General features: G+C 41.1%; 1 protein-coding gene across 4 annotated transcripts in view; it reads right to left on the reverse strand.

Moving 5' to 3' along the window:
• Positions 1–8,432, reverse strand: part of raf1b (Raf-1 proto-oncogene, serine/threonine kinase b) — a 46,286-nt gene extending 37,854 nt beyond the window's left edge. For 2 of the 4 annotated variants that reach the window (XM_063216086.1, XM_063216083.1), the window contains exon 1: positions 7,970–8,431. The gene's annotated coding sequence lies outside the window, so the exon portion shown is untranslated. Of the gene's footprint in view, positions 1–7,969 lie in introns of all 4 variants that reach the window. The other 2 variants (XM_063216084.1, XM_063216085.1) reach the window with 2 other exon arrangements.
• Between the last annotated feature and the right edge of the window lie 1,949 nt (positions 8,433–10,381).

Below are 10,381 nucleotides of genomic sequence, written 5' to 3' on the forward strand. Positions count from 1 at the left end.
GCTCATATCACCACAAAAACAGTTTACCCATGTGTCAAAACTAAATTTCTTCCCCACATATATCATCAGTACCCTCAAAATACATTGTCCCTTTGCCATTGTGTAAGCACTGCCAGTCAAAAATGTTAGGTGTTTTATCTACGTTCAGCTAACAGATTTCGACTATGTATAAAAATGAAAAAGTGAGTGAAACTATTGAAGTTTGACAACACAGATAATTTACCAAGGACATTTATCAGTAACTTTCTTTACTGTAAAATCATATACAGAAAGTAATGCCCATATATCACAGGTTTCTCATGGGTTTGGCTCATTTCTCAAAACAACATGGACAAATGCCAAAGCAACTACCAATTGTTCAAAACAGAATGTCGTTTGAAAAAAATGTCATGAAATTAGCCAAATAACATGGAAACTGTAGTATACACGGTTGTAAAATTATTTTCTACTAACTAGTAAAGTTACAATACCATCTGACCTGTTGAACACTGTCATGAATTTACTATGTAATGAAATTCTTAAAATATGATGTCCTTGACAGTTTTGGGAACTACGTAGACCACTTTGCATATGATGACTTACACAATGAAATAATGCTGACGTGTTTTGGAGAGGGCAACCATTAGACTGAGAATTGTCTACTTCGTTTAGATAAGCAAGGTCAATTTATTTGGAAAATGTGCTGAATGTATGCTGAATGTGTCAACTGAAGGGTATTTGTACATATCCATCTGCAGAGATGTACTAAACATTTGAGACATGTACAAAGCTGATGAAAGCAATGAAAAATGCCATTCTGTTTAGGGAAATTGCAAGTTGGTTTGGGGATTTGTCCGCGTTGTTTTGTCATCTCAGTTTCGAGAAATTAGCCAAACCAATCAAGAAAAAACTGTAAAGTGTGAATCTCCCATGCCATGTGACCATAACGACTCATGTGAATGCAGCCTGGCAATTGTTAGATGGATAAATACCAGTGCATGTGGACTACTGCTTCACTTCCCTCAAAAATGTGTGGTGGTGAAAGAAGCTCCTCTCCAAGGAACGAAGATGCAGAGATACAGCACTCAACAGGCATTGGAAATGATCCACACACACACACACACACACACACACACACACTCTGTGTCTCAAGTGACAGCTGTGAGCTGCTAACAGCCACATTTCCACAACAAAAGGAGTGTCCGCAGGGGGTCCAAAGGGTCAAATGACCCCCTTGTGGGGCTTTTAGGTAAAAAGGTCAATTGACCCCTCCGTGGTAGTTCTAGTGCTAGTCTCCAGAATCGCTTTTGTCACGCGACTCAATACAAAGTCAATTACTTCGCCTCGCTCATGTCGCGCTTGGTCTATTTGTGCGGTTAGTTTGGGGATCCCTGGTTTAGTCCAATCACTAGCTGAAAATCAACAAATGCACAAGAAGCCCCCCCATGACCAAGAATAAGAAAAACACTCGGCTATATTTCTAAATATCGTTTAGATATCGTTATCGAGGTATTGCATGCTGTGTTGTAGGCTATATCACATTTTTTTCTGATATCGTGCAACCCTAGTGCCACGTCATAATAGGCAAAGTGTTGGATCTATTCTACACCACTTGTGCAGGGCTCTAAATTCCCTTTTTTATCACTAGCCAAAATGTTAATGTTATGTTAATGTTATGTTAATCTTACAAGCCAAACCCACACTTAGTGTTCTAATGGGTCAAAGTGGCTGGTAAGTTTTCTTTTCTACCAGCCAAACAGAATTTTCCACAGCATTTGGCTGTTAGGTGGGTATTAATTCAGAGCCCTGAAATGACTACTGGCGTGCTGAAAGACAAGCAGACACATTCTTTTGAAATTCTTTAAATTCTTTGAAACAAACATGCCAACAATTTCACTAATGCACACTGTACTGTTTTCTACTAAATGACCTAGCCACCGCTTTTGAGTGCTTGCTTAGCCTTGATAGGCTACTGTAGCAATAATGAATTTGGCACTCACAGGATGAACGTCTGTGACAAAAACGAACGGCTTTTCTACACAAATCACAGATAAGATCAGGAAGAAGAAGACAAACGCTGAGTTTGATGGAGGACTTTTCTCTCAGCCACAGTCACAAAATAAATATTTAGGCCTAAAACTCTGTCCGACGCAAGTCCGTCTGTTTGGGTAGAGGAGCAGGAAATGTCACTGAAGTGAAGTTTTGAGTCTGGAGAATTTTCAAGGAATTCCATCACACACACACACACACACACACACACACACACACACACACACACACACACACACACACACACACACACACACACACACACACACACACACACACACACACACACACACACACACACACACACACCTTCACCCTACTAAAACAATACACTGCATAAACAATATTATATAGCCTTATACACCAGCTAACAGGTTAGAACAATACACTCTATAAACAATACTATACGTATACAACCTTACAAACACACACGGCCACGCATGCAAGCGCACACACACACACACACACACACACACACACGCACACACGCACACATTGTTCAAGCAATATTACTCACTCACTCACTCACCCACACACAGCATAAGCAATACTACATTATGCACCCTCACGTACTACCTCACACAGGCACACACTCAGAGTAATGATATTGGCCATGTGATTGTGGGGTGGCTGCTCTTTCGCAGCACAGTGACAACAGGGGCCATGAAGCACCAGACGGGCCCCTGAAGCACCAGACTGGGCCCGCTGCTCACAAGCTCTCCTCAGGTCAGAATCTGGTTCTGGCTCTGGCTCACCTCTCCTAGGGCTGTTCAAATTCAAACACAAGCTCCGCAACTTTGAACGCAAAGCAAGACGGAGCCTATCGAAATATGCCACATGCCTGCACAGACATTCAGGCAGAGACGATTCTGATTCCTCTCGCTCACACACACTCTCTTACACACACGCACACAAGTGTACATGCACACACATACACGCACATACACACGCACACGGCCAAGAAGCACTAGCTAATGTTTGCACAACTTCCTAGCCGTCAGTGTGAACAGAGAGGAGCAGGAGGGAAGACGGAAAACAATTCAGACCATTTCACGAATGCTTGTGAAAGCACCAGCTTGTATTTTTTTACCCTTTAAAGAGCCAGATTCTTTGGAAATATATTCAAAGCCAATAGCAACGTTTGAAATCTGCGATGGATGGAGTATTTTATTCTTAAAATAAAGTTTGTGAAAGCACAACACAGAGTTTGATCATTTACACCCAAAGCTGTTGCACAACTGACTTAATGCACAAGACTCTTTCTACAATCTAACCGCCACAGAATACTCTGAAAGGACTTAATCTTTGCCTGTCCATTCCATTGGCCATTACTGACTAGTTCTGTCGAAATCTATGGCGCCGCAAACGCCAAGACAATTTTAACTGTTTGGTTTGAAGGCAATAACTTGACTATTGACACAAGACTTATTATAATCCAAAGAGATAACACCTCAGCACAGACAGCAGATGGTTCAAAATGATTTGTGACTGTAAATTAATTAACTGCTGTGGCCATTTCGCCATCTTTTCTTGTTATACAACAACTACATGATACTAACTACATTGTAAAGTGAAATACAGTCTTAGTTATTTCTAAATCACAAAGCCATTGCCATAACCAAGTGGTAATTTGCAGACACTGTTGTCTGAGGAGACTCCACCATCAGATGCACAGACTTAAAATCCACCATGCAATAACAATGCAAACCAATCCTATGGCTGAAATACTGTGGTACATTAAATGCACAAGAGATGCAGGGTAGCACAAAACCATTCCCATCCTCCTGATTGAAACAGGTCTACATGACATGATTATCTGTAGCCTAACCATCCATATGCGCAGTGGCACCATGCACAAGCTAGCCACCTGACACCAGAAACAATCCAATAAATAGGGAGGTGGGATGAGGGAGGTAATGACACAGTAAAATATGGGTACTTTAAAAGTATGCCAACACCAATGTCAAGTGGTAGGCCTGCATAGATCTCTCAGCCATGACAAGAAAGGACACCAATGTACAGAAATGCTCACATGGGCTAGGTTGGAGGTAGAATTTCGTTAAAATGTTTGGGTTAAACTAGTGTTCTTGACAACAGTTTTCAGTATTATTTCCTAATACAAGTGGAGAGACCATCTCTACCCCCCATGCCAGAGGCCAAATTAAAGAGAAAATCTTGACAGCAAAATTTAAGACAAGGCATGTAGCCTGTGTATACGAATATGTTTATTGAATTCTCATCAATTGAACAACTGAAAGATTTCAGAATAAGTTCCTGCTCTCAACCAACCGCATGCACCAGTTCACGTTGCCTGTAGATTTGTTGATACATAATAACAATGGAACGCTTGCAAAGGACTCGTGTCTTTTCAGCCATTGATGTGCGCAGCTATTCTGGACTTTACGGTCCCATTCACTTCAATTCATTTTTTTGGCGTTTTACATATTTCGGACCGTGCGGACGCCGCTGTACTCGTGCGAGGAAAACAACAATTGTCTCGGGTGCTAAACATGGTCATGGAACGGCTTGCTTAACCAGAATGGTGTGTGTTGTGTCATTTCGAAGATAATTAAAGAAAATCTTATTACAATGGGATTTCTCATAGGCATGGTTTTGCATGTCTCTTATCTCTTTTCATGTTGACTGAGCTATCACCTTTACAAGTTTACAAGGTGCACAGCGCACATATGTATGCATACAAAAAGGAAGAATACATTTCACAGTGTAATTCTGCAAATAATTCACTTCAAAGTTAAGTGTTATTACATAGGCACCATGGTCATCAATATGTGTGTAAGAACAAGTGAAAAAACAAATCGGTCAGTTTGTCAAAGAGGAGATGGTAGATATGCGCAACATAGTACAAAAGTATGCATCACACCATGCTTCTGAATGATATGAAGGAAAAATACTGACGGCACATAGCCTACGTCTCTTTCCTCAATAATGCACATGCCACATATCACTCAAGCAACATTATCATTCATTAGCTAATGTTGGCCACGGGGGGCGATATTGTAGGGCACGCTGAGACATTCGGATTCAATTTTAACTCACTATTAGGCTATATAACAAAGGTTGCATTATAGGCTAGGCAGTGATTCACAACCTATGGGTCGCCAAAGATCCACAGGGGGTCGCGAAGCCCTCTTGAGTTTAAGGGGTTTCATTTTAATACCATATGTAGCCCATGTTGAATAAATGACAAATGCATAGAAGCAACAAAATTTAAGTGCTACATTAAACATTTATTCTGTTTTTTGAACAAAGACGAATTGAGGAATAAATGATGACTAAAATGAGTTTTCGTAGGAGACAGAGCGTATCGAGTGACTTCCTCTCATGCGGGCGCTGGGTCACCAACCTTACAATAGTAAAAACATGGGTCCCTGAAGAAAAAGGTTGGGAACCACTGGCTTAGGCGACTACATATAGTCATTAATTGGCAAACAATTCATGTTGTTTTCTATTGTAATGGATTGCTACATTCAAGAAGTTTCCAATGTCTTTCATCTCCTCTGTCATTTTCCATGTTTGTAGGTTAAGAATTAACAAACAAAATCTTAAAGGGACAGTTTGGTCAATTTCAACATGCAGTTGTATTGCTCACGCTACCCTTGACTTGTCAGTACCTGGTGATGCCACATTTTTCGGCTCAGCCCTTTCCGAGATATGAGCAATTCTAATGGGGGCAGCGTTTGTTTACATTTAAAAAAAATTAAACATAGGCCAACTCCAAATATTTTCCCAAAAGGTACTGCTGCTTGCTAGTTGTCTGCTGATGTTTTATAACCTTTTGGATGTTTTTGGGAATAAATAAAAATGTTTTTTTTGAAATGTAAACAAAGAGCTGCCCCCATTACAATGACCAGGATCGGCTGAAGAAAGAAAAAAAAATCTCAGGCACTGACAAGTCCAGGTAGTGTGAGCATTACAACTGCATGTTGAAATTGGACCAAACTGTCCCTTTAACATTGTACTGCATGTTTTAGATGGGCCCATGTACAAAGTACTTCAAGTCTGTCTGTAGGGCACATCAAGGGTCTGTGAGAAAAGGGTGCTTGCGCTGCTGACAATGTGTAAATGCTTCCATTACATCCTATAGGCCTACATATGATGGCTACAAGAATTTCTGCAATGTGTTGTGTTGTTTTTGAAGAAAATTGAATAAAATCTTATATAGTGGGATGTCATTTGCATGATTGGACAGGTTTTCATATCTCTTAGCATGTTCACTGCGTCATCACCATTTCATCTTACAATGTGCAGAATGATTCAGAACTTTCTGTTATGAAAATAAGTAACTCTGAAGTTTACAGATCATACCACACGTGTAATAAGTACTGCAAATTGAGAATGATTAATTTCTCAAAGCAGACACTGTGGATGATATGTAGCATAATACACAGTATGTGTCGCTATGTGCTCCTGAAAGATATGCTGAAGACATACTGAAGGCACAAATATTTATTTTCCCAATAAGCCTTATAATGTAGGCCTATATCAGGAGTGAGGTTACATACACATGAGTAAAAGTTGAATGCTGAGTGGCCCTTGAACCCACAACTTATGGTATGGACAGCATGACTTCATCCACTAAGCTACCACAGTTTCATAAGAAATGTTAAGACCAGAAAGATATGTCGTCGTTGTGCATTTTAACACAATAAATCATATAAAATATATTTTCCCTGCACCATTACCTCATTGTCTGAAGTATGATGAAGAAATGATTGTAGGCCTATATGATTTTTTAGTGCTGTGATAATGTGCACAACGAGAAGTTTTCTGGTCAAATAAATTCTACTGAAACTGTGGTAGCTTAGTGGATGGAGTCATGCCTACCATTCCACAGGTTGTGGGTTTCAAGGCCCATCAAAGGACAATTTTTACAACTCGTGTATGTTACCTCACTTCTGATAGGCCATGATTAGTCTAATTCAGTAAATAGATATTTTGTGCGTACAGTATTTCTTCAGCATACAACTCATGAGCATATTTCGATGAATACTGTGTATTATGGTGCATATCTACCGTCTCCTCTTTGACAAACTGACCGATTTGTTTTTTCACTTGTTCTTACACAACATATATTGAATGACCATGGTGCCTATGTAATAACACTTAACTTTGAAGTGAATTATTTGCAGAATTACACTGTGAAATGTATTCTTCCTTTTTGTATGCATACATATGTGCGCTGGGCACCTTGTAAACTTGTAACGGTGATCGCTCAGTCAACATGAAAAGAGATAAGAGACATGCAAAACCATGCCTATGAGAAATCCCATTGTAATAAGATTTTCTTTAATTATCTTCGAAATAACACAACACACACCATTCTGGTTAAGGAAGCCGTTCCATGACCATGTTTAGCACCCGAGACAATTGTTGTTTTCCTCGCACGAGTACAGCGGCGTCCGCACGGTCCGAAATATGTAAAACGCCAAAAAAATGAATTGAAGTGAATGGGACCGTAAAGTCCAGAATAGCTGCGCACATCAATGGCTGAAAAGACACGAGTTTGCAAAGGTTACAGTGAATGCAGCTTAGAACGCTAACATTAACTATGCTACGTAATGGAAACGCCAAAAGTCACAGTAACGCTACAATACATTTTCGTCTTTCTTGCTTATTCCGAAGGAAAACTATCCGTGCAATGTCTTTTGCATACCTGTCGGAAACGAAATAGTCACAGCTAGTTTCAGAAAGCCCACATCAACTTTCAAAAGCGCATGAATTCTAGCCGTCAATAATGGCACTGAATCAATTTGAATCTGAGATAGCTAAGCTAACAATAACTTCACACAAAGTGACACGCTCTCACCGCCCTAAAGAGATTTCAATCCAAAACAAACGACACATCATCACATTTCCCCAGTTGTATTAAAGTACGAAAAGCGCAATTTCATTTGAGGCGCGTGCAACTACAGGTACTCACCAGTGAAAGTTTAGGAATTGCTGCTCCGCCATGACTATCGGTTGAAGAAAGTGTCGAGTTGGTGACATCATCATATTTGCAAAATACACATCAGTCAGAGCGAGAATAGTTGTGATCCGTCCCTGGATAGTGTTTCAGTGGGAGGTCACTACAGAACTGGCAAACCTACCCGTAATTTCGCTGTCATTTAATAGGGTGACATATCCAAGCAGTGAATAGTTCCTCGCAGTGACAATCTTTGACCACACGCTGTAGTGACAGTGAGTCAATTCCTAACGGGAGGATGGCATTTAAACATTAATAGAAAATGCTCAGACTATCTCTGCGCCCTTGGCAAAAATATTGGTCAAAATGGCTAGTCGGGTTTCCCCCCCTCCGGTCAATATGGCTTTTACGCACGGTCAAACAGCCTCAATTGAACTGTGCCTGCTGTTGTGTGTCCCAAAGGCCACTCCATGAATCATAATTTTACGCACTATTCATGCCAATCTGGGCCAGGTCACGACTGGACTGCGCTGCACTGCGCCCGACTGACGCCAGTGACTGTAATTAGATACCCTCGTACTCCGCAAACAGGGATTGCTGTCATATATTCCTAGTTGTAGGTGCTCAAACAGTATGGAAGGGGAGAGGGGGAGGGGTGCATGCATATATGAGGATCTGGCCTAAGTATAATTTAGATTTGACCTGCAGCACGCTGTCATCGAGACCAATCTAGAATAGTTACAGCCATGGCAGTGGTTCTCTGGTGTACTGAGCACTCCCACCCCCATTCACATGAATACTATAAATCTATACTAGACAGTTTGACCTATGACCCCTTGCCTGCATGTGAAGTCTTCAAGACTGAAGATTCACAGCACAAGCTCTTTAGTCGGGGGTGTTGACAAGACTGCATGCATCAGGGCAGAACACTGTCGGCACCCTATAAGAATACAATTAAGTTGGAATAGTCTAATCATGTTATGTTTACGTAACTATAGGCGTACTTCAACAACTCTGTCAAATGGGTTTGGGTGTTGTTCAGTTGTTGTAGTTCAGTTCTGTTCATATAGGTAGATGCAGCCCAAACATAAGCCAGTCTGCATTATGCTGCCTCATAAATTCGAACTCACCATCATAGACCAGCAAGACCAACAAGAACAGGAAGATTGTGCTTAGAAAATACTCCCAATATTCTGAAATCAGACTTCAACAGTGCATTGAAAAGCAGTGAGCAAGCATATAGTGACACCCTCTGGCTTAACTAAGAACAATGTGGCATATTGTCAGCAGCAAACATGTAGTCCAATTTTGATTACCTTGTGGTTGTGCCTCAATATTTCAACATTCTGCCCAAATGTAACATGCAGTTAGCTAAAAAAAAATTACATTCACCAGCCTTTAGACAAACTAGACCTATTGTTTCATACAGTGTTTCGGCTAAGAGCATATTATTTAAATGTGTAAATAAAGCCAGGGCATAAATCACATGGAATGAAGTAGCCAGTCAGATACAAATAATGATAAACAACAGCTTTCAACAGTTGTTGGATAAATAGTTATCACCACTTTATACATGGGTTCTCAGTGTTTATCAACACAATGTTTTGAGGAGGGGCAAGACACTGGCAGCCAACCACGTGAACTATTTTTTTGATCGACAGCGATATCCAACAATCAGAGGTTGAGTTGTGCGCAGCTAGGTTCGTGCAGTCAGGTTATAAACAAAATTTAGAACCCATGTATACAGTATGTAGTGAAGAGGCCCACTCACCTAGCGAGCTAAAGCTTCTTCAGCCTGTGTGGAGTTGTCCTCCCACTGTAGAGAGCCATGACTGAAGAACGGCAGACCAAGTCCAATTGTGTCTGGACAATTTCCAGCATTCCAGTAGTTCCAAGTTCACCAGGAAAACCGTAGGCCGTTTTGTATTTTAAAAAACAATAAATAAATAAATGAGTACATATAGGCAGTGCCTTGACTGGTAGGTCAACAAACAAGAATGCTGTGTTTCTATCCAAGGCTCCAAGTCAAAGTACACTTGTAAGTCTACTTGTAAAAATGAAAAAGGCAGGTGTTGCCCCAGAGATGCTGTGGCGTGGTGTGGTGTGTCGTTCTCCCCTCTCCTCTCCTCTCCTCTCCTCTCCTCTCCTCTCCTCTCTCTCTCTCTCCTCCTCCTCCTCACATGGCCAAGGCTGAGGGATGCTGAGGCGGAGACACAAAGCGGTGGGTCTGCTCTGCCGGGGCCTCAGAGATTTAAGGTATCCCCACATCGTCTTGCATCATCTTCATCCCAGTGCCCACAGGTGGATTACTGCACGGGCCTACCGGGCCCAGGCCCAGGGGCCCAACAGCCAATTGCCTGAAGCACTGTATTTCCATTCTCATGATGCGTTAAAATAGCACTTTTAACAACTGTATTTCCATTTTTT

The sequence above is a fragment of the Engraulis encrasicolus genome, chromosome 14 (genome assembly GCF_034702125.1).
Source record: "Engraulis encrasicolus isolate BLACKSEA-1 chromosome 14, IST_EnEncr_1.0, whole genome shotgun sequence".
Taxonomy (NCBI): domain Eukaryota; kingdom Metazoa; phylum Chordata; class Actinopteri; order Clupeiformes; family Engraulidae; genus Engraulis; species Engraulis encrasicolus.